General features: G+C 42.1%; 1 protein-coding gene across 3 annotated transcripts in view; it reads right to left on the bottom strand.

Moving 5' to 3' along the window:
• The window catches only part of PAIP2B (poly(A) binding protein interacting protein 2B), a 53,928-nt gene that overhangs the window by 28,607 nt on the left and 1,975 nt on the right, over positions 1 to 23,346 (bottom strand). Inside the window, exon 2 of one of the 3 annotated variants that reach the window (XM_074285530.1) lies at positions 8,448 to 8,523. The exons of 1 other annotated variant lie outside the window; for it this stretch is intronic. The gene's annotated coding sequence lies outside the window, so the exon portion shown is untranslated. Of the gene's footprint in view, positions 1 to 8,447; positions 8,524 to 10,604; positions 10,624 to 23,346 lie in introns of those variants that run through there. One more of the 3 variants, XM_074285531.1, reaches the window with a different exon arrangement.

Genomic DNA, 23,346 nt, shown 5'->3' on the forward strand with positions numbered 1-23,346 from the left:
TTCCAGTGACTCCCACTCACCTCCAGCAAGAAATCTGAATGTTGTCTCTTCCACTAGAATTTGAGCTCTTGGATGCAGGAGAGATTTTTACCTTTTTGTTCCTTAATCCATCTATTTTTAGCTTATATTTTTAAAATCTTGTATCTATAAAATCTAAGATAACTAAAGGGTCTGCTCTCCTCTATTGCAGACGGTACTATGGACAGACCCATCCAAGAAATCTCTTAGAGAAGCACTCTTGCCTTAGATCCTCAATGATAGGTATACTTGACCTTTATACGCATATTGAAATCCAACATTTTAAACCTACACAGTGTTTTTAGATTGTAAATCTTTCATCAAGTAGGGACTTGTCTACATTTTTCTCAGCCTTCTCCCTTTTGAGAGTGAATTAGGGAGGGTTTGGCCCCACCTTTGAAAAGAGCCAACCCTGATCTGAGCAATAGTTAAGAAAATCAGCCAAATCACTTTTCTGTTATAAGGTGGAGCAAAAACAAGTTACATTTTTCACAAGAAAACAACATTGGGAAGAGGAATCTAGTACCTTCCAACCAACTAATTTTGTACACAATGTCTCTGGATATTCATTTATTTTCTCAATAATTTTGGGAGGCTAGAAGTCTTTGAGTAAGCATTGGGCCAGCACAGAACCCAAAAGAACAAATACTCATCTCGTTCCAAACTCCATAGCAAGGTTATTTGGACAGTGGAGCTCAGCAATCTGCGTTCGTCTGCAATAAGCAGACAGCTCAGGTTAAAATATTTCTGTCAGAAGAAAGCCTCCACATATGCATTTGGAAGTAAATATATTAATAGTTGAAGTGAAAAAATAGTCAGCTTTTCTTAAGAGGAGACATTTATTTATATTGACTGGAACAACAAATCCCCATTTGGAGCCAAAAGAGAGAGGAAAACCCACTGGGAGAAAAGAGATTTAAAAAATCACACATGGGCTGGGCTGATAAAGAGCTGGCCTGACAAATCTCTGAGGATGGAAAGCGTCCCAACACCCCGTGGGGCTAGAAAGATGCTGTCTGATGCCTGGCAGAGGATTGATACTTCACAGCCCTCTTAATGGCCCTCGAGAGGGCACCTCAAGCACCCTCGGGAGTTCTTTCCTATCTCTTCAATCCACCTGAACCGCCTGCCCCTGATCAGCACCAGCCTCCAGCAGAGCTCCTTTGCTCTCATCTGCCAATAACTTACGTTCCCTTGTCTCCAAACCCTGGCACAGGGCACTTGCTTCCTTAAATGCCCCTTCTTTTCCTCAACAAAGCCTCTGCATCCCCGCTGAATCCCACAACATATGGGTTTGGAAACTCCACTCCCATTTCCCCCCTCACATTTACGTATGGTTGGGTATACACATCACTGCTTTATTTAGAGGTGGATATGTTACTGTCCCATCTACACTATTTGACCATGGGCTTCCAAAGAGCAGGGATCCCTCTCCTTATAACATCCCTAGGAGATACCACAAAACCCACAGCAAGGATTTAATAAATGTTAGTAGCTTATGAACTACAAGACAAATCACGAGGTGCCACGAGACCTTTCACCTACCCAAAAAGCAAAAGGCCCCATAATCAAGACCTGAAGTCACTGCTAGATAATTCCAGGTAATTTCCCACAATTCCCACCAACAAGGATGGGTAAGGGGCTACATGACCGGTTTGTGTATTCCTGAAGTTTATGATAAATCTCAATTATGTTCTGAATATATCTATATATATATATCTATATATATATATATATATATATTAACTAGACTCTTCTCTACAGAGAAGTTAATGAAAAATATCTGGAAGACAGGAAACAGCAGCTATGCATTCTGGCTCAAGATGGGAAGCATATGGTTCTTCTTACTACCAAAAAAAAGTGCTTAAGCAACAGTTTGGTTCAGGACACTCCACTAGGGACTAGAATCTGAATAGAACCAGTGGCTGGGATCAGCTTGGGAAGCTCACTTCTACAAATAGTTTTACGTGAAACTATGCACACACTTCATCAGTTTCATACACTAAAAATCCAGTTTTTTAGACCTTACATGTCCATGTTGAAAACCAGCTGTGCTCTGAACTGCCAGGTCTCCATTTGCTGTATCAGCACATTCAGGATGGTCTTAGGGCTGTTGTGTGAAGAACCAGAAAGTGGCTAGTGGGGCAGCTAGGATATGATTAGTCAGCTGCCCATACCCAGGACTTCTCAAAACTCCCCTTGCGCAAAGCCCACTGGGCTTCTTTGCCATGGTACAGAATGTGAAACGCCTCGTGGGTGCATAGTGGCACAAACCCCATGCATTTCATGTACGCTGGGCTGAAATGGGGCGCACTCTTGAGAATGATGGCTCAGAGACCTTCCATATTTTAGCCATTTCATCCAATCTAATTTTAAACCACTACAATCTTGGTTGGGACAATTACCAACCCTAAATTTACTGACACCAAGAGGCAGCATTCCAGGTTTAGGTTCCACTCATTCGTGGTTTCCCTTTGATATTTCCTAAACCAGATGTGAGCGTGTTGCCAGCATATGTAATATCAGTGAACCTGAAGAGCTGAATTGAGCCTTCAAGGTCATGGAGCCCGTCCTCAGACCGCATGCAAGAATAAATCCTCTCCACTCCATTCCTGACAGCCTCTTGCTTGAACACTGGCCAGTATTCCATTTCATTTGCTCTCAAAGCAATTCATTTTATTGTTGGACAGCTCTTATTCTTTGCAAGTTCCTTCAATTAAATGGAAATTTGTTTTCCAGCAATCCAAAGGTTCTATTTCTGTCCTTTGAAGTTAAAGCTAATTCCTAAAGTCTTACAATTCAAATCTGAGAAACAATGTCTCACAAACTAGGGACACATAACGTCCTTTAAGTTTCCCAATAATTTACATTGAATCAAGTATCCATCTTCTTGCTAAACTTTACTCCTTCCTGATCTCCTATGGCCCTCCTGAACTTCCTTGCTTGCTTTCTCTGCCTGAGATGGGATGTTCCCCTTTCTCCCCAACCCTGGCTTAGCTGCCAAGCTTCTCTGATATCCTCACCTCCCTTCACCCCAGAAATGCTCCAGCCTCTCTTTCTATCTCATTCTCTTTGATCTCTTCTATGGACAAGTCATTTTCTAGCCGGCTTTACGGTTATTACTTGTTTGTGTCAGCCCTTTTACTGGCCTGTAAATGTCTTTGAGGTAGGGCTAGGCCATCCATGGCTTCAGTGTAAGACAGGCATAATGTTTACTGAACTTGATCCTATCTGCACAATGCAGAGCCTGGTTTGACTGGCCTATATGAAGTCCTTCCTCTTAGGTAGAATTGCAGAATCAAATTCAATGACCTAGCAGCTACATTTCAGACACATTTTCCCAGATCATCTTCACCAGTTCCATTTGCTCCCCTTCTTCTTTACTCCTCTCTAACCCTCATCCATGCTCCATACTTCATTTCTAGCCAGGCAAAAAAAGAATCTTGCCACTGCTATCTAATATTCAGATTTCTTCTTTAGTATGAAATTCTTTTATTTCCAAGTATTCTGCCAAGTAGTTTACAAGTTAAACCTTGTTCTGTGTACAATTTCTATCATATTTCTAATGACTTAAGTAGAATAAATTTCTTAAAAACTCCTTTAAAATTATGTCAGTCTGAAAATGACCGTAATCTCCATTCCTTCTAAGAGACCTTACCTAAGGGATTCCTCAGCATCAGCCCTGAAAACCATGCGTCAGCAGCTTTGATGCTCACCTTCTACTTGCCTTAGCCGCCTTCCATCTAATTCAAGTAAAAAGCTCTCTCACCACATGTATTCATTCACCCAAAGAACTTTGACATGAGTATTCCAAAGTGTACCAGATAAAGAAGCCAAGAAAGTGTGGGGAGGGAAGGGGGAGATTTCAAGCAATTGTTAAAAAGGCAAATAGGAAACCAACTTTATTTTAAATATAAATTACAAAGAGAAGAAATAACTCCTAACTCTGACGTGTCACTGGTTAAACACTGTCCAACCTAATTCTGCTGTGGTTGCGTGCCACTGTCAGACAGATAAAACCTTTCCATCATCAAGTTAATCTCTGCAAGGCCCCAGGACTGAAAATGCCTCCTTTCCGCCCACTGGCAGAGTGCTTTAGGATTCACAAAGTTTCTTTGGTTTGGGCCCTAACGTTGTGCCCAGGCCTGGGATCACTCAGGTTTTAGACTAGATCTCTGATTTCACTGAGCTGGGGGACTCCTAATAAGGATGTTTCCTTCCCTTCACAATTCGAAAATACTGGTTTGCCTTTCAGTCCTTTCACATGTCTGACTCTTCACGACCCCATCTGGACTTTTCTTGGCAAAGATACTGGAGCGGTTTGCCATGTCCTTCTCAGATCATTTTACAACCCATGGTCATACACCTAGGTAAGTAAGTGTCTGAGGTAGGATTTGAACCCAAGTCATTCTGACTCCATCCCCTGGGTCATTTACCTGTTCTATTTCATTTCAACAATAGGAAGATGTTCCCTAATCTCCTTTAGGCTCATAGTAAGATATACTTAGTCCCATTTAAAAGATACTTAAAGGCTCTCCCTGGGTTAAGGCCATCTTATAGTCATTAAAAATTAGTTACAAATTGTGTGTTCCATTCTAAACAAGGCTACTCCCTGCCTAGTGACTGTCAGAGAAACATTTTAACCCAAAGTTTCTTCCCAACCACCTCTTTTCTTCCCCTGGCCCAATCAATCAGAATTTATAGTTTTCCCTTCTAGGCAATACACAGCTCTAATCCCCCTTCTTCTTCCCTTTGTTCCTCCAACTCTTCCCCAGTTACCTCAGGAAAATTTCTTTCCCTCTTTTCTGTTCTCTCCCTCCGTCCCTCTCTTCATTCCATTTGTGTGCCCCTGATCCTGTGATCATGATCCTGATCATGACTGAGAAGCACAAATGTAGTGTTAATGATAAATCTGTACTCAGGAAAAGGAAAATCATCAAGTTATAAAATGAAATTAGACATAATAACCAATGTCATGAACCTCTAATGCCCTTGAAAGTGCCCAGAAGTCCCCTTCAGAATCTCTGCAAAAGTCTTTATCATTTCCAACACTGTTTCCACGGAAAAATGAATTCCAAATTCTAAACCACCAACTATCAGAATATGTATAAACTTTCTGAACATTAATTTCTAAGTTGAAAATTTCCTATGTTGTAAATCAATTTTCCAATCTTTCTGCAGAAAGAGTTCACTTTGTATTTCTCTTAAGTCTTGAGAGCACCAAAGAGAGTGCAATTAGTGGACCTCAAGTCTAAAGAGGGAGAGCAGAAGGGAGAAGGCCTTCTAAACCATCACCTTTCTCAAGGTAATTCTCTCTTGCTCTCAGAAGGAAACATGGCAAGTATGCTACCTTGCCATCAACAAGCTGGACTTTGTGACCTTCCAGCTGGAAGGCTCTACACTATAGAAGGAGCAAATAGAAAAATAACCTTTGGAGCACTCGCCCTGAAGTCAGAAGGATCTGACTTCAATGCAGCCTCAGATACTTGACACTTGTCTCTGTGTGACTCTGGTCTGTCTGCTCCCACTCTTCATCCCCCCCCCCAAATCTGAAGGAACCTGACTTAGATGGGCAGAATAAGAGCAGTAATCTGAGAAGAAAATGACTTGATGGTTTAGTTTTGTTGGGGGGGAGCACACAAGTAAATGCAATACTGGAAAGAGGTAGGTAATTTATACTATCTGGGCTGGCTTCTGACACAGACACCGTTTGTAACCAAGAGCACATCCCAAGACTTTCTAGCTTAGAAAACTTGACAAAGCTTGTGTAGCACTAGCCTGACCTGAGAGGACCATAATCTCCATGCATCATCCTCAGACACTACAGGAGGACTTTATTACAGAGATATCAAAGAATAAAGGAGCCCTTTGGGGCCAAAGAGTATCCACTGAAGCTGTGGGCAAATTCCATAATATGATCTGCCTGGCTTTTTTCCTTTCACTTCTGGGCTCAGCTTAGTGTCCATCTTTAGTATCTATTAAAAAAGAAATGCACTAACAGAACTTACCTGCTTTTCCAAATGTCCACAAATTATACTCATTCTCCATCCATCTGGTTCTCCCTAAGTGAACTATTGGCCCATTCTCTTCTGAAAAGCTCTTGAGCTCACTGAAGAAGTTCAATACTACTTCCAGGATCCCATATAATCAGTACTGCATCAACCTCAAAGAAAACCTGGAGAACCTCAGCATCTCTAAGGAAGCCTTTTCTATTTGGCCCTTTTATAGGACATCCTTCATGAGACTGGATAAGACCTTTTCAAATGAAGGCTTCTGTTTTATATGTAAATCCGTGCTGTTAAGCAATCCCCAAGTAGCTAATTTAATTCCATTGTTCTATCATGGATTTCTGTGTAATCTTAATATATGTCAAGAAGGCACCTTATGTAAAAAAGTACCACTAATAAGTTCCCTAGCACCGTACGAAGATCTGGGTACCTTCCAGTAGACAGAGTGAAGGTATAAAGTCCATGCTACTTTGATGGCATTTATTTATTTGGGGTACAGTTTCCCTCTCATATAGACATCTGCATTCATAGCTTATTCCTGGGAAAAAAACAGTCTAGAAAAGTCTCTAGTCAAAGTGTGACAGGCTGGAATGCACAGTATCTTGGGCAAAAAAAAAAAAATTGGGATGGGGGAAGGAGGAAATAGGGGGAGAGGAAGTAACATGGCTAATATGAAAATTTTTAAATATAATTTCCCATATATAATGGGGATCATATTGCTGGCCATCTCAATGGTAGGGGAAGGGTTAGAGGGAGGGAGAGAATTTGGAGCTTTATTTTTTTTAAAATAAATATATGGCAGAAACTAGATGCAAACCAACTTCTTACACCATATCCCAATACAAGATAAAGATGGTCATATGATTTAGCTATATAGAGTGATATCATAAGTAAATTAGAAGAACAGTTTTACCCATCAGATCTAAAGATAAGGAAATTATTTAGGACCAAGTAAAATATAGAGAACAGTGCAAAATGTAAAATAAATAACTTTGAGTTAAGAAAACATGAGTTCAAATGCAACCTGAGAACCTTGAATATGATCCTGGGCACATCACTTAACTCTACTTGCCTTCATTTCCTTATCTGTAAAATGAAGATAATAACAGCACCTACCAAACAGGGTTATTGTTGAGAAGCAAGTGAGATAATATTTGTAAGGCAATGAGCACTCAAACACAGTGCTTGGCACGCACTAGGTGCCAAATAAATATAAATGCTATTATTATTAGCTGCTTTATTTATGCAATTCCTTATGTCTTAATAGGTAGACTCCCAATTCTTTCTATTAGCTTCCTGCTATGTCTTGTTAGTAATAACAAAATAGGCTGATAAGGTTTATTTTATAACCTATGATTTTGATGAAGTTATTGTTTCAATTAAGTCTTCATGTTATCTGCAAAGTAGCTATATTTCTTCTTTTCTACTCCTATTCCTCATTCTTGTTCTTATATTATTGCCATAGCTAGCATTTCTATAACTACATCAAATAATAGTAAAGATCACAGAAATCTTGCTTTACCTCTAACACAACTGGAAAGGCCTCTAGCATTGCTCTATTATGTAGAGCACTAACTTTTGGTTTGGGGAGTTATTTACCACATTGAGGAAGCGTCTATTTATCCTCATAGTTCTTAACACAAAGGAGTGTTGCAATCATCCCTGAGAGTAGCAGTCCTAGGAAGAAGAGGCCCACCTTCACTGCCACCAAAAGACAGGTAAAGCCCAAGAGCCCAGAAGCGGCAGCACGTCCTGGATCCCCCATGCTGCCCGCAAGCCAGCCCTGGTACCATGGCTCCAGAAAGGGGTCCCAGTGGAGAGACGGCCTGGCAAGCCCTTCTGCAGTCCCCATCTCCACCAAAGCAGAAGCTACTTTTGAGCCGAAAAAGAAGATACTTGACACCAAAGTTTTTGCCATTATTAAATGGTTTCAAGCCATCTGATCATTGGAAATGACACTGAAGAGCAAATGTTACACTTGCACTTCCTACAAGAAGTCTTTCTTTCTCTCCCAGCACTATAACTGCCTTCTACTGAGCAGCTGCAGTTTAACCTGCACAGATCTCATTTGCACCATGTTGTGCATGTTGTTTCTCCCATTGGACTGTGGGCTCCTTAAGGTCAGGGGCTATTTCTCTCTTTCTTTGTATCATTAGCATTTAGCACAGTGACTGGCACATAATAGGTGCTTAGCAAATGCTTGGTGACTGACAAATCACCACTAATAAAAGAAATATAAATAAAAACAACTATAAAGTTTCAAGTCACACAGAGCAAAATGGCAAAGATGGGAATAATCAGGAGGGATTGTAGAAAAGTCCACTAAAACAAGCATGGTGGAGTTATGAATCGGTATGACCGTTCTGGAAAGCAATTTGGAATGAAGCAAATAAAATGGCTAAAATGACAATACCCTCTTACCCAGAGCTGGTACAGCAAGGCATATATTCCACAGAGATCCTTAACAAAAAGAAACACTTTCTATGGGAGCAAAGACCTAGAAAGAAAAGAGAAGCCTATAAACTGGAGAATGATAACCAATTTGTGGTACATAAATGAAATACAATATTACTGTTATGAGAAAAATGAACAAGATGAATAGAGAATGGAATGACTTACATTAATTGATACAAAGTGAAGGCAACACAGCCAAGAAAAATATATACTCAAAGACTACCACAAAGTAAAAGGAAAAAACATCCACTCCAAAACAATCAAAAACAAGTGGTGCAAAATTACAAAGAACAATGTTGGCCCTAGAGAATATATAAGAAAAGACACTTCCCTCTCCCTTACAAAGGCCGGGACAAGGAAGGGAGTGGGCCCAAGGATGAGGCACACAGCACAAAATGTCAGATTTGCTCAATGGATGAACTGATTTTGCTTAACTTTCTTTTCTGTTTTAAAAGATTCTTTGTTATATAGAATGGATTGAGACAAGGAATAAAGGGAAAAGTATACAGGAGGAAATTCAGATATCACTAAATATTTAGGATTTTTTAAGAAAGATTCATTACCACATGCTTTGCTACAGCATCTTAAGAATCCTAGTCTTAATTTCAGTAATGATAAAAGCATATCTAAACATACCCTTGGATTCTGTTCAAATGTGAAATGAGGAGAATGAAAATGGCAGTTGGTTGAGGGGACAAATCCATAGGATTAGTACACAGCTGAAGGCCAATTTTAAAGTTCAGAAGATGTCAGAAACAGGATAATTTTATCACTATTATGTTAAGTGTAATAATATATGTAAGAAACTAAATAATGAAAGCTCATAATTTGATATACAATCCAATTTATGTTCATGCTGCTGGATATTTGTCAAATCTATAACATGAAAATTTGCTAAAACTGAGGGTCCTTGACATCATTCCACACCAAAATTCCCCTCATATCTTCACTCCTCCTTTGCCATTCCCCTCTTCTTTTCTAAGGAGAGCCCCTTTGAATGCAGCGCTATTCCTGTGCTTGCTCCACTCATTCCCTCTCTCATATTTTCAGTTTTGTCATATCCTGGCTCCTTCCAATCTGCCTCATTCTTGACCCAGCCGGTCCCTCAAGCCACTGCCCTGAGCCGCTTCCTTTTCACTGCCAAGCTCAAACAGCTTTTGTCATCCTTTGACTTCTGACCCTAGACTACCTCCATGTGGATACATATCTCTAAGGACCCCTTCCTGTGTTTCTATTTAGTTCATCACTCCTTCTTAGCTGTTAGGGATCTCCCAATGAGCGCTCTGTGCCGAGGGTCTTTCTCTTCTCCCATTAGACTGTACAATTATACAAGGGCACTTTTTCCCCCCAAACTTCTCAACTGAGCTCCTTGAGAGCTTTCATCATGTTCATGTGATTTTTGTTTGTTTTTCTTGTATTTCCAACCCTTAGCCCTAGTGCCTGATATATATAGTAAGTGCTTAGTAAATACCTGCTGTATTCTTTCTGCAGTCACAGAACTCCCAGGAGTTCTATTATGTCATGTAAATAACTCTCCAATCTACAGACACAGCCCTAAAATTTTTTCTTAAGAATTCCAACTCCCACATATTCAACTCCCTGGCTTGATATCCCTCTGGGATCACAACTCCAGAGGCCCAAAACACAGGTGATTATTTTCTCTCAATCTATTCATCCTGTAAAGGTTCCAGTCCAAACGGAGACTAGCACCCAAGTCAAAAACCTTGATGTCCTCCTGGACTCTACCTCCCCATGCATTAGCTGTCAAAGTCAAGCCTTATCAAAGACACTAATGCTTCTATGTTGGGGCCTTCAGCACTCTTCACCTAGACAATTCTAGCAGTGTCCAGAAGTGGTCTCCCTGCCTAGAGCCTCCACCCTCTGCAATCACTTTGGCTCAGATACCAAAGGAACAAAGCTTTCTAAAACTCTCCACCTGCTCCCGGAACTCCTCCATTAAAAGTCAAGTCCTTTGCCTGGCAATTCAGCTCTCCAGAGCCGGATGCCTCTGACCCCTCTGAGCTCATCTGCCATGACTGTTCTCCATAAGCCAAACCATGCAGGTTGCCCGGCCAGCCCGGCTGTCTCAGCCAGACCTGGGAAGCCTCCACCTCTTCAGCTTACCTTGTAGTTACTCATGCCAGAACATAAGCTCCTTGAGCACAAGGAATCTTTCATTTATCATTTCCTCTGGTGCCTTCATGTAACATGTATTTGATAAACACTGAATGGGAATCTGACCTCCTCCGGAGTGGCCCCTGGCTGCAGCCTTTATGCTGTTGGTCTGCAAAATGTTTTATCAACATAACCTTTTTTGTCCTCACAAAAGCCCAGGGAGGTTAGTGCTATTCTTCAGGTACTTGAGAAGGTAGAAAATGTTTAGTCAGAGGTGGACAGCCCACGACGGGGAGCTGGAGCTGGGAGCAGGGTCCTCCCGACTGGTAGGCCGACATTTTTTCCATTCCAACACATGCCTTCAAAATAAACATCAGCACCTGGTGATGTCCTGGGGGCTCTACAAGAGGATCTTTACCTCCAAAGAAAAGTGAGAATACACAGAAACTGAGAGAGAATACACAGAAACGGCAGCCCCACTTTTTGGATACCGACCACTACAACTGAGCACCTTTTCGTGGGGCTCAAAATGCAGCAGTATATAAGTTGTCTTGAAATAAATGTGATTCTTAACGTTCCTACTACAATCATACTCTTCTTTCACATAAATAATGCAAATGGCAGGGAGATCTTACTAACTTTTTGTTTTTCCATATGAACTTTGTTGTTATTTTTTTCTAGGTAAAGGAGTTGTTCAAGGTTGCTTGGTGAGCTTTCTTAAAGACATCTCTGACTGAATCTTGAAATATAATGTAACTAGCAATCCCACCTTTGTATCACTGGCATCATTCTATAAATCAAGGCCCTTCTGATAACTTGGCAGGTAACAAATAACTTTACAACAATTCCAAATTCTCCTCTCTTGCCTCCATTCTCCCCCACAAATCACCTGAGGGCCCATTGCCATGAAGTCATTATGAAAGCATATAATTCAAAAATGAAAGGGATAAGCTATGAAATCAGCAATAGTTGAGGGTAATTAAAATGAGCAGGAAGAAGGAAAGATCCATTCTCTCAAGTAAGGGTGATGTGTGGCAGCCTTCCTGTCCCCCAAAAATCTCTTCGCTGATACTGTCTAAAATTCTACCAATTCCAGATTCATTTGTATTCGAAAAGTATTATCCTTCAAACAACACTCATTGTCTTAAAATGGTTCAATGACAGGAGCCAGAAGCCTCTGAGTCAATCTATCTACTTCTAATAACTTGCAGAGCTTCTGCAGGGGCAGGGATGCCCAGGGAGAAAATACCCCAAATTTCCTGAATTTGAAAAAGCTTTGAGCCAGCCATTCACCCAGAACCGAGGAGCCACCAGGCCCTCAGTTCACAGGACCACCACCTGTAACATTAGGAGGGAATGGGCTCTAGGGCCTATCCCCGTTCCCTTCCCACTCTCCCTTCCAGTTAAGCTAGCTCTCTTACTCCCCCCTTCAAAACCACTTCCAAGAATCCCAAGCCTCCTTCAAGACATTGTCCCATGGGGAAATGTCTGGCCTGAAGCACCATCTCCAGGCATCAGAGCAGAGGCTGCCTCTGCTTGTTGGTTTTAACTTTTCTGGGGAGAGGGGATCCACATATCTTCTCCCGGGGTCTTTTCTGACTCCCTGGTCCTCACCTCTGCCCTAGCAATATTCCCATCCTGGAAGATGCCGGGGCCTCCTTCGGAGGGCAGAATTCTTCCAGAACCCCCACTGAAGGAAGTGCCCAAGGTAGCCTTGCTCTCACTTTTCTCCTTGCTCCATCCAGACTATGCCACATCCTTCCCCCATCCTTCTTCCGTGGCACAAAGTAGGTGTTTAATAAATACCTGTGGACTGATCTTTATGTACTTTCTTCACCTTTCAAACATAAGTTATTATTTGTATTTGCAGTGCTTAGCACAGTGGCTGGCACATAGGAAGAGCCAAACATTCTTTATGTCTTCAGGGCTAAGTCAGCGCCTTAGAGATAGCAGGTCCTTAGAGATAGCAGGTCCTAGATAAATGAGAGCTGGACTGGGTTTATAAATTCTTTTAATTAGAAAATGAATTTCAAACAATGTTTTTGTCACCCTAAACACAACCTCTTCACAAATTGGGCACCAGCTTGATAACCAATTTTTGTTTAAAAACAAACAAAAAACAAGTTTTAGGCCAGGTAAGGAATTTTTAATATGGTCACAGAATGAATCGATGGCAGAGCCAACAAAAGAAATTTTAAAATGCTGTTCCAATTGCTGTTACTTCAAATAAATTGCAATGTTAATTAGCAGCTACCAAAATGAGTCTTCTGACCTCAGTAGCCTAACAACCTGAGTCCTATCTTACGGGTAATCAGGATTCATTTCTGCTGAATGATTAGAATATTAGGGCCATACTGCAGCTTGTCTATGTGCAAACTGGCCTCGTGGTCTGGGCGTGGAAGCTGGAGGGGAGCTCCAACGGGCCCCCCCCCCCCTGCCTTCTCCACGCTCTCACTGTTGCATGTGTGTTTAGCTACAAAAGCCTCTTGAGGTTCTCCAACTGTGTTCCCTACAGCTCTTGGGATCCAGCTGGCACCCAATAAAAAAGCTTAGAGCACTTTGTAAGTCCTGGCTCCTAAGCCAAGTCAGTAAGACCCCTGAGACCATTGCCCACTTTTGTAAGGAGACATCATTCAATTAATATTAGAAGTTAAGGCAGCCTCCATCCCCCACACACCCAGTTTTGAGCCTTTTCATAAGTACACTGGGTAAACAGCTTTTCCTAACTGGTCTGTGATGTTATCATCAATCCAAGAGACTAACCAGTCAGGGACATTCAGTCAAGACTCATTATTACCACTGACTTTCAGAAGGAGAAACACCCCACCCACCAAGTACTCAGTAATTTGGGGCACTTTGTGACACCGGTTCCAGCACCGTGAGAACCAGAGAATATAAACAGCTGGAGGCTCTCCAGGACAGGGCACCCTGGCACACATGCAGAGCTGGTGAAACAGCCCAACTGAAGGGAGGCCGCTCCCGTCTCCCTGCCACAGGTCTGGGGGAAAGCCCAAGGGCTTCTACGGAGAACCCCGGGAAGTGTGGTGGAGGAACCGCAGGCTGGGCTGTATTGGCAGGAACCAGAATATCCAACTCAGGTTAGCTCACAAAACAATCACCCAAAGAAACCCGGCTCTCCCAGACTGAACAACTGCCTGAGATCTTGGGAAGGAAAACAAAAGCTGGCCAAGGCCCACGTTATTGTAGTCCAAGTTCCCCCACTGGCACAGGATCCTGGGTTTCCCCCCCACCTCGAGAAGAGAATGCAGCCCCTCCATTTGACACGTAGAGCTGCTGGGAGAGCCAGCCAGGCTCCAGACCCGGCTCTGACATCACATTCTCTGGTTTGAAGGGTTTGCCAGATGTGTCTAGACCGTGGGCTCCAGCTCCACCCTCCCCATCAGCAGGGTGCACCCCAGCCCTGGGGGGAAGCAGGGCAGATGTGAGAGAGCCCCAGGCTAGCCCCAGCAGGGCTTCCCAGGCCATTTCTGAGTCCAGCAGCAGCAGGCAATGGCGCTCAGGAGGCTCCACCACAGAGAAGCGAACAGACAGGAAAAACTGGCTGAAGCAGAGCCCTCCCAACGGGCAGGTGGGGCTTCTGCCGCCTGCCTTCCCTCCTTGGAAAAGGAGAAGTCCAGCAGGGAAGGCTGCTTTATTCCCCTTTCCTCTATCCTCACACTTTTGTGAGGATCAAAGGCATCCTTACTCATTATTACCCAGCCAGTTATCTGTGTGCCCTCCAGGCTGCCCCTCTGAGGACTTCTGACTGTTGCCACAACATGGCAGGGACCCACATCCTAACCTTCCAACGCCAGAGCCAGAAGGGCCTCAGGAACTACCCAGTCCAAGCCACTGATTTTGCAGCTGAGGAAACTGAGCTGGGGCCACCCAAGAAGCCCCACAGTATGAGGTCTTCAGTCTCATAATTTAGCCCTTTACCAATAGTACCCCAGGTCTTCACCAGAGCCCAGAGGAACACAGTGGAGAGGCTGCAAGGAGGAATGAGCCTGGATTTGAATCCCAGGCCACTCAGCCTCTCTAAGCCTCTGGATTGGCCTCCGGGGTCCATCAGGTCCTTTCTTGTTCTACATCTTCCATCCTGTGGGGCCCATAAATTAAAGACAACAAAAATTTATTGATAATGTGTCAAATACCAAACAAGGCAGCAGAAATGCACAAAACAGTTCTCACCATCCTGGATTCTGCGAACATTCCTCCTAATATGGGGCTAATTTTTGGCTACTTTCTTAGCAGTCTGAGTGTAAAAGGGGGGCTCTGGGGCATCACAGATAATGAAGTCACCATTACATCAATTCCATATGCTGGCAGTAGACAGATGAATTTTCCATTGTCTTTTTGCTCCCGTTTGCATGTTTCTAGTACTTCTCAATTAGCAAATTTCCTAGAAATTGTTTTTGTCATATGGTCATTAGCACACAGCACAAAAATGAGATTGCTTCTTTCTCTAGGGGCTAAGCTAAGGATGCTATAGCTTGATAAATTAAATACAGATAATCAATTTAAAAGCAAGTTTTTCATTTTATTTGTTGGACTACTCTTCTGTTAGCTCAAACTTAAAGGAGAAAGAGATAAATGACAAGGAAACAAGTTTTATCAAGGACTTAAGGAAAATTCTTAGGCCAAAATGTGAGTTGATGCTTATCCTGCTACATTCCAGAACCGATAATCTTTAAGAATCTTCAGGATGATGACCTGCAGGCATCCCAATTTTGAATTACCCAAGAAAAAGTCAATGATATTTGGTATATATTATTAAAGCAGGAAAATGGGATAATGATTCATTTTGAGGAGCTATTTCTCAATTTCTGAAGCAAGGATGTGTCAATTAACAAAAATAGCATTCCTGTTTCAAATTTCTCATATCAACTTCCTTGGATACAGAAGAACAAGAAAAATCAAACTTCTACTTAATTATTCTGGCTTAGTCAGTGAACATTTTTTAAGCTTTTCATGGAAAACCAGGAGAGGCACTTCTCAAAAGATGGGATGTTAGCTGAAGCCTGAGTTAACACATATTTTCTTTTTCTTCTTTTTTCCTCTTATGGTTTTTCCCTTTTGTTCTGATTTTTCTCTCCCAACATGATTCATAAGAAAATATGTAAAAAAAATGAATGTATAACAAAAATGTTTTTACATGTAACTGGGGAAAATAAAAATTAAAAAAGAAAGAAAGAAGCCTTGGATGCCAGAAGGTAGAGATAAGAGGGAAGAGCATTCCAGGTCTGGGGAACAGTCAAGAGAAAAGGCCCAGAGTTGGGAATATCTTATTCCAGGAACAGCCAGGAGGCCAGTGTCACTGGGTCACAGAATATATGAGGAGATATAAGAAGATTGGGTAGGTGGGAAAAGACCAGGATTCAAGACCATACAGGATTTTACATTTGATCTTTGAAGTAATCAAGTTGTAAAGGCATCATTTCTAAAATATTGAGAATTGAATCAAATTTATGAGACTATAAGCCATTCCCTAATTGATAAATGGTCAAAGAATAAGAATGGCCAATTTTCAGATGATGAAATTAAAATCATTTCCAGTCACATGAAAAAATGCTCTAAATCACTATTGATTAGAGAAATGAAAATTAAGACAACTCTGAGGTACCACTACATACCTTTCAGATTGGCTAAGATGACAAGAAAAGATAATGATGAATGTTGGAGGGACATGGGAAAACTGGGACACTGATACATTGTTGGGAGAGTTGTGAACTTATCCAATCATTCTGAAGAACAATTTGAAACTCAAAGGGCTGTCAAACTGTGCATATCCTTTGATCCAGCAGAGTCTCTACTGGGGCTATATCTCAAAGAGATCATAAAAAAGGGAAAAGGATCTACATGTACAAAAATGTTTATAGCAGCCCTTTTCGTAGTGGCAAGGAACTGGAAAATGAGTGGATGTCCTTTAATTGGAGAATAGCTGAACAAGTTATGGTATGTGAATGTTATGGAATATTATCGTTCTATAAGAAACGATCAGCAGGTTAATTTCTGAAAGACCTGGGGACACTTACACGAGTTGGTGCTGAGTGAAGTGAGTAGAATCAAGAGAATATCATATACAGCAACAACAGGATCATGTGATGATCAACTGTGATGGACTTGGCTCTTTTTAACAATGAGGTGATTCAGGCCAATTCCACTGGTGATGGAGAGAATTATATATATCCAGAAAGAGGTTTCTGGGAACTGAATTGCATCATAATATAGTATTTTCACCTTTTTTTTTTTTTGCTATAGTTTTTCTTTTTCTTTCTCACTTTTTTTCCCCTTTTTGATCTGATTTTTTTGTGTGCAGCATGAAAAATGTGGAAATTTATGGAAGAATTGCACATGTTTAACCTATATTAGATTATTAGCTGTCCAGAATGGTATGGATGTTGAAAAGCATCTTTGCATGTATTTTGAAAAACAAAAGCTATTATTATTTCTTTAAAAAATTAAGAAGAAAAAAAAAGAAGAAAAGATCAAGCAAAATAGTATAGAGGGGGAAGAGAAGAGGGCTAAATCATATACATTAGAATTGAATCCAAACATAAAATCTCTCCAATTCACTCTGTAAACCCCTGACAGATTAATTCTGCTTCTTGATAGTTCTGACCACCACACAGGGCCTATTCAAATATTTTCAATGACATCCCATCCCTCAGTACAAAGCCTGGTACACACATAGGTGCTAAAATATTTTATTGGTCTTTACTCTTTTTTTTTTTTTTCCCCTCCCTGAGGCTGGGGTTAAGTGACTTGCCCAGGGTCACACAGCTAGAAAGTGTTAAGTGTCTGAGACCACATTTGAACTCAGGTCCTCCTGAATTCAAGGCTGTTGCTCTATCCACTGCGCCACCTAGCTGCCCCTGGTCTTTACTCTTTATTTTTTAATAGTACTTTATTTTTCCAAATACATGCAAAGATAGTTTTCAACATTCACCTTAGCAAAACCTTGTATTCCAATTTTTTCTCCCTTTGCCCCTTCCCCCCAAGACAGCAATCTGATATAGGTTAAACATGTGTAATTCTTCTAAACATATTTCCAAATATGTCATAGCATATTTTTTTATAATAATAGCTTTTTATTTTTCAAAATACAATCAGAGACAGTTTTCATCATTCACCCTTGCAAAACCTTGTGTTCCAAATTTTTCTCCCTCCTTCCTCCCTTTCCCTTCCCCTAGAGAGAAAGCAATCCAATATAGGTTAAACATGTAGATGCTAAATGATTTTTTAAAAATTTAATCTCTGACACAATTCCAGGGAGACAAATAACATTTTTACTTTGGGTTGCTGATAGCCGACCAGTTTAGTACAAGAACTAAGTGCATTGCTATTTGAAGCCCATTCCTGTTATTCTGTACCCAAAACTCTATTTAACATTTGAAAATATATATATTTTTTAAATCTCATATTACTATTTAGGGCCTTTTAAAAGAAAGCATGTGGGTTTTCTTCACTAAATAAAAGTAACACTTTTACTCATTCATTCTACTGGCATTTATTAGGTACTGCTATGTGTCAGGTGCTATGCTAGGCACTAATAATACTAACAGAAAAGGCCAGCTTGTTCTCAAGTTTACTTTCTCACAGAAGACCACCACACATTCGGGAGAGCGAAGGCAGAAAACGGGATTCTATAAATAAAGTCTTGGGAAGAGGGAAGGGAATCACAGAACAATTATGACATGTCCTTTCCATAAATGGTGAAGATGATTAGGTCCCTACTACAGAGCTGATGGCAGGAGACACAGCCTGGACCACAGGAGAACACAGAGTCAGGCAGGAAGTGACAAGCCTTCACCCATCAGAGGCCCAGGACCCTGGCACAATGCATGGGAGAAACTTGCAAAAGCAAACCAACCTTGCCCTGGAGAGTGAACACAGAGAAGCAAATAAGAACCCGTACAAGGCTTTTGAAGTAAGGGAGAGAGGGCAAGCAAGGGCTGCCAGCAGAAGCAGCATTTGAGGGGAGCCAAGGATGGATTCCAGGAGAAATGGAGAAGGAACAGTTAAAGATGATTCAACTCATGAACCTGGGGAATGGAAACAACAATGGAGCCCTCAACAAAAAGGGGGGAGGGAGGGAGAAGCAGAGCCCGTCCAGAAGTCACTCTTTGGGCGGCCCAGGTAGGCTATTCAACTGGCAGGTGAGCAAATACCACATAAAAAAAAATTAAACCCATTTTGTAGCAGGGGAAAAAGAGGTAGAATCCTACCTTTCAAACCTTAGTAAGTTAATTTATTAATAATCACATGGTAAAGTTCCTTTTGCCATATAATCTGGACAGCACGGAAGCTTCACATACACATCAGAAAAAAAGTTTTGCCCACCCTGTCACCAGAATAGAAATAAAACGCCAACCTTCTCCATGCCCACATTCCCCTCCCTCTCTCCAGACGTCACTTCCATCACCCCACCGTCTTCAGTCTCTCTTGGCTGCCCCCTTGCTCCTCACAAACATGCCCGGGTCTCCTCACACACCCACCAGCTGGTCTTCCCATTCCCATCTCTCCCTCTGGGGAAGCCCACCTACAATAGGTGCTTCCACTTCCTTTCCTCTCCCTCTCTCCAGAACTCTGCAATCTGGCTTCTGACTTGAACAAAGTTGGCAGTAACCTCTTATTTTTGGCAAATCCAAGGCCTTTTCTCAGCCCTCTCCAATGCTCTTGCCCTCCTTCCCTGGCCACCTTCTCTCCAGGGCCTCTGGACCCAGCTCTCTCCTGGTCTGCTCCTTCTCAGTCCCCTTTGCTGTTTCTCCCTCCAGGTCAGGGTCCCCCAGGGCTCTGTCCTAGGTCCTCTTCTCTTCCCCTTTTACACTATTTCAGGAGTGAGTGTGTCAGCTCCCATGGATACAATAAGTAATTTGATGGTTTTGATTCTCAGATCCACTCATGAAACTGGCACCTCCTGGCTGATCTCCACTAGGGTGTTACACCAAGATGTCTCTGGACATTTCTATCTATCAAGTCTATTTCTATCAAGGGCACTACTAAGCTGACCAGTTTCCCAGACTCAAAATCCAGGTGTTTTCCTTGGCTCTTCCCTCTCTAGCCCGGTCAATCAGCTCCCAGCTCCCATCAGGTCTCTCACCTGTGCCCCCTTCTCTCCTCTGACAGTGCTCCCCCCATCACGGTGGTCTTCCCGCCATAGTCCCTCACCCCTCCAGTACATCCCAGATCTCCTCAGCTACCAGAAGTCTGACCACGTCCCCATCCTGTCCAACAATCTCCCTCAGGATCAGAATATAAAATCCTGCCTTGGTGTGTAAGGCCTTTCCTGCCTTGACCTTCTTGCCCAGGCCTCCCACCTGCCTCCAGGCCCGCAGCCGACCTTCCTTAGGGCCTTTCCGTGCCTTTCACCAACTTGGGATTCCAGGCATTCTGACCTGTCATGTCCTGCATCTGGAATGCTTCTCCAACTTCTTTCAGGTCCCAGATAAAAGGCCATTTTCTGCCTTCCTGGCTCCCTTAATCCCCTGGCCTTCCCCCTGTGATTATCACCAATTATGATGAACCAAATGAGGTTGGCGCCTCAGGCCTCAGACAACCTGATGAACATCTACTTGCCTTCCCCAGGACCCCCCCATGGGAGATGGAGGTAGTTACAGTCTCCCAGAGCCGGCGGCCTGGAAATCCCAGTTACTATTAGTGGATGTTGTCTCTCCTGTTGGACTCTGAGCTGGATGAGATCGGGAAATGTTGTTGCTTTTCTTTGTACCCCTAGTGTGTGGTATAAGGTGGGGTACACAGTGGTGGGTAACAAATGTTTGCTGACTAAAAGCTCTTTGACTCAACTTGAAATATCTGTCCTGAACGTTATGTTGATGCTCTAATCCAATAGACTGGAACCCACTTACATAGAAACGAGAGGTGTTTTTAGAGCCGGAGGTGGAAGTCTGTTTTTCAAACAAAATGTTGGTGCTCCAAAGAAAACCTAACAATCCTTAAAAGTCATCAATAGTTTCTCAAACATGTTTCTTCCCTATCCTGTCTGGAACTCTAAAAGGTTCTATCCCCAATTCCCATACTGGTTCAGTCCCATTAAAAAAAAAAAAATCTTTCTGGCAGTAATTTAAATCTGATCTGCACTCTTGCTCTGAGAACTATTTGGAATTCACTTTTTAAATTCATAAAAAAGTGAAAAAGTGACATCTTAGTACTTATCAATAGTAAATCAGTTTCTCCACAGCTGCTTCCATGGGAAATAAAATTATCTGCTTTTCCCACAACCTTATTAATACTGACATACATACAGAGGATTATCATAGCTTCTCTCATACATATTAAAAACAAGATACAAAACTTTAATGAAGGGCCTGTGTAGCTGAGTAATCTGTAATAAAATTTAGCAAAAAACAATCAAATGCTGTATTTGTCTATAACATGAACAGAATTTGGGGAAGGAAACTTCGAGAAAAAAACAAAAGCAGTGGGGAATACATATACTTACAAAAGCTCTGAGAGATGCTAATACATATAGATCCGTATACATACAGAAGAAGATATTCTCTATTCAAAGGTTTGTTAAAACTCTTCAAACAATTAACCAGCATGCCTTGGGTCACCTTAACTTCCACTAATCACAAAACATTGTCCGCAAAAACTGTGACCCTGGCCCATCTCCCAGGGACATGCAATTCATATAATGCCGAACACATCGCTCTGGTAAGGTGACAGAAAGTTAGTTATTACAGTCCAGGGGGAAATAGAAGCAGCACTTAAACTGAGAAACAACAATGGGCCCTCGAGCCCAGAAAGATGAGACTTCTCTTTAAATAGATTTCAGCATTCCAATTATATAACTAGAAGTAGATCTCTTTTGATAGCCTATATTGAAGAGATTTCTGGTTCCAAATATTAATTCCTTGGCCATCTTGGTAGTCTTTCTGGAAAATCCTTTTTCATCTTTCAAATGAAAACACAATTAAGAAAAAAAAAACTTTTCCCCGGGAAAAGCTCTAAGAGCTTCCTAAAAGTTTTGGACTGTAGAATTCAGTGACCAGGAGTCAGAAAGCCCATGTTCAAGCTCTGCTCTGCCTCATTCTCTCTCTGTGAAACCCTTTCCCCTCTCAAGGTCTCTTTTCTCTTATCTATAAAATGAAAGGAACTATTTGATCCCCAAGGTTTCAATCTGTGGTCCTATGATCCAGGACTTGATCACAGACATTTTTTAAGTAAAAACTAAATTTTGGAGCTCAGATGGTCCACATAATGGAGCCCAAAGTCTCTGACATACAAATAGCTGGAGAAGCCAACTGCCTATTCTTCTGGGAATAGGGAAATATAGACATCTCTACTGCCAGGGCAGTAGAAGCACTCCATCAGAGAAGTCACATGACATAACTCCCTTTTGTGGAATGGCTGGCTACTCAATGAAATTCAATCCATACTCAACTACAGCTTTTACTAGAATTGCAGTTAAATTTCCTCATCCAGCCCAGTTAAGAAATATAAACTGAAATAAATCAATCTCAACAAATAATGTCCTTGTCCTTATTAATTTAAAAGTCTCTAAATTTAGCTATTTTAGAGACAAAAATAGTTTTCTAACAATTTGATATATTTAAATAAGACTAAGACCCAAATTCCCCATAGATGGATGCCTTTTATTAATTGAATATAAATTTTTGGAAGCACCTACTATGTGCTATGTACTAGCTAGGCCTTTGATGTCCTGATCTCTACTTGTAAAGAAACTGGCATTCTCTCTAGAGAACCAAGACTAACCCACGTAAAAAATGTAGAGAACATCATAAGAATAAATAATTGTCCAATTTCATGATACAGAAATGTAGTTTAATTAGGACAAATAAAAATTTTATATGTGATTTCAAGAAGTCCATTTCACACCTAGTAGATAAGGGAAGCAAGATAAGTTAGCAGTATGTCTGGGGAAAACCTGAGTTTCAGTTGATTCCAAGTTCAGTCTGAGTATGACATGGCAGCCCCCAAATACCAACATGGTCTTGGGCTGCATTAAAAAAGGAACTGTCTGCGATGAGGGAGGTACGTCGTACTTTGTGGTAACAGCAGAAATGGAACACTGACTCCGATGGGAAGCGGCATTTGCAGAATGGAGCAACTAAGAATAAGAAGGGCCCGGAGGATGATGGGGGCCCGGAAGGCAGACTCAAGGCCATGTCCCGGGAGAACCGGTTGGAGAAGCAGGGATATTTAATTTGGAGAAAAGAAGACTGGAGGGGAAGGGCCAGAACCAGAACTGGGAGAAGAGCAAACTTGCTCTGCCTGGTCCGAGACGGCTGAGTTAGGGGACGCGTAAGGGAAGACTTCCCGTCAGAGCCCTACAAAAATCGAAAGGGGGACAGGAAGCATCACCGGATCCTCAAGTAAAGTTTGGAAACCACGGAAATGAGAACTGCTCAGGTACAGACCCAACCAAAGGGCCGCAGGCAGCCTTCCCGAGTCTCCGCTTCGGCTGCTCAAAAAGTCTGACGCAGGTATAAAGCCCGCACTGTTCCCGGCACTTTCAGCGCAGCCTTGGAGCTGGGACGACTTGGAAAGTGGACCAAAGGGAAGGCGGAGGCTCTGGCCAGAAAGAGCACTGGGGTCCTGCTCAGTGACAAAGGAGTGCCAGGAGCAGAGGAGACGGAAGGGGCTCGCGGAGGGGCCGCCTCACTGCGGGCCTGGGTGCTAGGCCAGCCTGGGGGCTGCAGGCAATGCCCTCGCGTGCCTAGTTTTGAGGATTGTTCTGGAAACCAGATGGACGGGAAGGACGGGC

This window comes from Sminthopsis crassicaudata, chromosome 2, assembly GCF_048593235.1.
Source record: "Sminthopsis crassicaudata isolate SCR6 chromosome 2, ASM4859323v1, whole genome shotgun sequence".
Taxonomy (NCBI): domain Eukaryota; kingdom Metazoa; phylum Chordata; class Mammalia; order Dasyuromorphia; family Dasyuridae; genus Sminthopsis; species Sminthopsis crassicaudata.